This window comes from Bidens hawaiensis, unplaced genomic scaffold, assembly GCF_021521415.1.
Source record: "Bidens hawaiensis isolate Kalapana, Puna unplaced genomic scaffold, B.hawaiensis_p1.1 tig00039679_1, whole genome shotgun sequence".
Taxonomy (NCBI): domain Eukaryota; kingdom Viridiplantae; phylum Streptophyta; class Magnoliopsida; order Asterales; family Asteraceae; genus Bidens; species Bidens hawaiensis.
The window spans coordinates 27,697-31,218 of record NW_027496996.1 but is presented as its reverse complement, the minus strand read 5'-3'; the positions used below and the strand labels follow the sequence as shown (position 1 = coordinate 31,218).

Here is a 3,522-nt window from a genome sequence, read left to right as displayed (position 1 = left end):
TAACAAAAACATGAAGACCAATTAATCAATGCAAGTAAACATAAAAAAAAAATAAACATAAGATTTGATTCTTTTTGGTGATTAGTGGCTGAATACAAAAGGCTTTTGAAACCTTAGTTTGAGACGGTTTTATGGGCTCCTCTTGCATTTTGACAATGTGCTGACAGATGGTTTCCCATTTGCAATCTCAAGTTTCTGTTTCTGAAGGATGTTTTATCAATAATCGTGAAATGGTTAAAAAAAAAGGGGAGACAGGTCATTGGTGAAACGAATTAAAAGTCTATGTTACAAAACTCAAAACTTAATCGAAAAAAGTGTTTCAAGGGCAATATGAACCGACCCATTTTGTCCCTAGCAAAAACTCCCGCATCGATCAGCTTTAGCCTTCATTTTGGAAGCTTTGGTAGAAGTTTGGTAGCAACATTTGTTTAACGCCTACTGAGAAAGAAAATAAAAAAATGGGTTTGTTAGTTATAATTTTCACTTATGAAATTTAACATAATTTGCATATTAAAAGAAACTAACATGTTTGCACCTCCTTTAGTAAATTATGAATTCACAACTTCCTTAGAAACCACCACCATGAAAAAGAAAAATATGGTTTAGCCCCAAGTAAAAAAAATGAACTTGCAAAAATTCAATTGATGTATTATATAATGGTTGTTGGAGTTATATATGTTTTTAAATACGAGTCAACTCGGGACACGTCAGATTGGGTAAAAGGTCTGGTCAAACCGTAAGTGGCTTATTTATATGTTATTAGGATGACGGGTCAAGTTGTCAAACATGGTATTAATTTATGAAACAAATGAAACAAATTAGAAGCTTACATTGCCATAGCAATAAGAGTTAGTTGACTTTTGTGCTCAGTTTTACCAATTTTCTACCCCAAAATAGAGGCATTTTTACCGTGACCTCAAACAACTTCAAGATTACACTACATTAAGATTGAATAGTGATGGCAAACAAAATTAGGTTCCAGTACTAAAGCAGCCTCTTTCCCACAAAATATTATCAGTTTCACTTTTGAGATCAATTTAATTTTCCCACAAGATATTGTCAGTTCTCACAAAATATTGCCAGTTCCATCAACACTCGTTTATATACAGTTCTTTTGTGTTCGCTAAAATATTCATTTAGAATTTTTTAGTACTAATATTAATTTAAAACCAATTTGAATATTACAACTAACCACTTTCCTTTCATACAACCAAATCCCGCTAGTAATATAATATCAACATACCATATTTCGTTTAAGTTTTTTTGGTTTTTGGATTCATGTTTTTTGTTTCGTTTTATCCAGTTTCAGTTTATTCGGTTTTTGGTTTGTGTTTGCTTTCAGTCTTTTAGTTTCATTTAAGTTTGGTTTCAACTTATTCGGTTTTGTTTCAGTTCAAGTTTTGATTTTTCTGATTTGCTGTTTCTATCGGCTTCAATTTTGATTTTGGTTGTTTTGGTTTTTGGTTTACTTCCAGTTCGATATTTTTGTTGTTGGGTTGGTTTCGATTTCAGTTTCATCTTTTTAGTTTCATCAACATAAAACAATTAAATTGTTAGAACACAATACAATAGTTGCGTACCTTTCCAACATAAAGATCAATCTTTCCGGGAGCACCACTGACATATCCAAAACCGGCATCAACCATCTCCCCGGGCCCGTTAACTATGCAGCCCATAATTGCAATCTGTCACAAAAAATAAGTGACATTTATTTGTTCGAATATATGAATCTAAAAAGCACGCAATTTTATTTAATCAAAATTAGTTTGATGATTACCAAAAACACCAGGCAAATGTGATGTTTTTTGTCTAATTTCCGCACTTATCACTTGAAGATCAAAGAGCATTCTACCACATGATGAGACATATTCCTGTATTTGAATTAAATAATATGCAACATATATATATCAAACAAAATATTTAAATTCCATACTGTCTTAGTGTTTCGCATCCTGCATCCTTGTAGCAAATTAAAAATATGTATTTATGAGAAATTCAAAATCTTGATCCACTGCTTCTAATAAAATACCATCTCCAAGTCCATCAACTAAAATTGCACCCGCATTTGCACCCGCGCTAATTACCAAATCATCCCTGCCATCATATAATACAGTTTGAAATTAATAAACAATTATTAAAAGTAAAAACGATGTGTGTGTAAAGTTACCTAGGAATTCCCTTTGGAAAGTGTATGTGGTGAAGATCCGGGAAATTTCATGAGTTTTCTGAAAGATACTCAAATCGCCTGTCAAATGAAGACGAAGACATCACAATTTTTCTGGACCCATAAATGGATTATTGTTGTTCTTAATAGTGAAACTTAATACCTCTTTGGCAGCATGTACTCTGCCAATTTTTTCATCTGAATATGACATATCATGAAGAATCATTGTAGCATCAATATTTTATAAAATTTCCAGCTCCTCATAGGGTTCATCTCATCTCCACGTACCGGCACCACCAAACGTGTGCCTGAAGTAATATCATTTAATATGTTACATGCGAATTGAGTGGTAACAAGTGATTTTACCATCTAGTAAAAGCTTATAAACTCCAGCTGATAACTCATTCAGATTAACCAAGACCATAGAGTTTGGCAAAGGCTTTGTTCGTTATTTTGATAAAGGAGTTATAACCCCCCTACTTATATCAATCAATCTTTTAAGAGCTAGCCGCTGATCATAATGAAAAAGAATTAAATTAATATTGAAATAATATACTCTTTGTAATCATATTTGAAAAGGTTTCATACAACATCTTTATCGTCTGCTGGTGGAAGCTCTCTCAATATAAGATAGAATCTACGGCTGTAAGATCCTAAATAGAGCAAACACCACATATTATGAGCTAACAAATATTGATAAGATTTTACAAATAAATGTAACAAAGAATAAACTTGTGATCTTATATGGCATACCAAGCACAAGTTTTGCAGCTCATGATTTTATAAAAAAGCTCGGGTGACTGGATAAAAAAAAAGAAAATGCAAGGATTTATAAATGATATATATGATATTATGATTAAAACATATTAACAATTTGTAAAGAAAATAATTAACCTTTGGTTGATCCAGGGTAACCGACATGAGAACCGAGCCATCACTTTTTTAAGTGCACCTCTATAGTCAACCTCTTCACCTTGCCTTATGTTCAAGTCAAATGTGCTCTTAAGAAAAATAAAGAAAAAAGCAACATGATGATATTATGATTAAAAAGTTAAAATATATAAACAATTTGTAAAGAGTAACAAACTAATCTCCTTTTGAGCAGCTAAATCACCAGTTCTCCTTTGAAAATCAAAATAACGTCTATGTTACCATCTTCAACTCCAACATTTTGCAAGTAACACAAAGTAAGATACCTGATATAGTCTAAAATATATACATTATTATATAAATATTTCCTCCACTTATAAGTAGTTTTGAGCAAGGTTTTTATTGAATAATATTATTAATTGGTTCATATGTGAGTTTTAAGGTTTTAAAAGACAATGAGCAAAATTGAATATTTTAACTAAACTTGA

General features: G+C 31.5%; 1 long non-coding RNA gene across 9 annotated transcripts; it reads right to left on the bottom strand.

Moving 5' to 3' along the window:
- Window positions 1-352: 352 nt before the first annotated feature.
- Window positions 353-3,176, bottom strand: LOC143591463 (uncharacterized). 9 transcript variants are annotated; one of them, XR_013145691.1, is made up of 6 exons: window positions 3,059-3,176; window positions 2,753-2,817; window positions 2,328-2,675; window positions 2,168-2,245; window positions 1,196-2,094; window positions 494-562 (listed from the first exon to the last, which is right to left on the bottom strand). It is a non-coding gene; the product is annotated as an uncharacterized LOC143591463 (long non-coding RNA). The 9 variants fall into 9 exon arrangements; XR_013145683.1 differs by having other exon boundaries at window positions 2,328-2,472; XR_013145686.1 differs by having other exon boundaries at window positions 2,328-2,817.
- Between the last annotated feature and the right edge of the window lie 346 nt (window positions 3,177-3,522).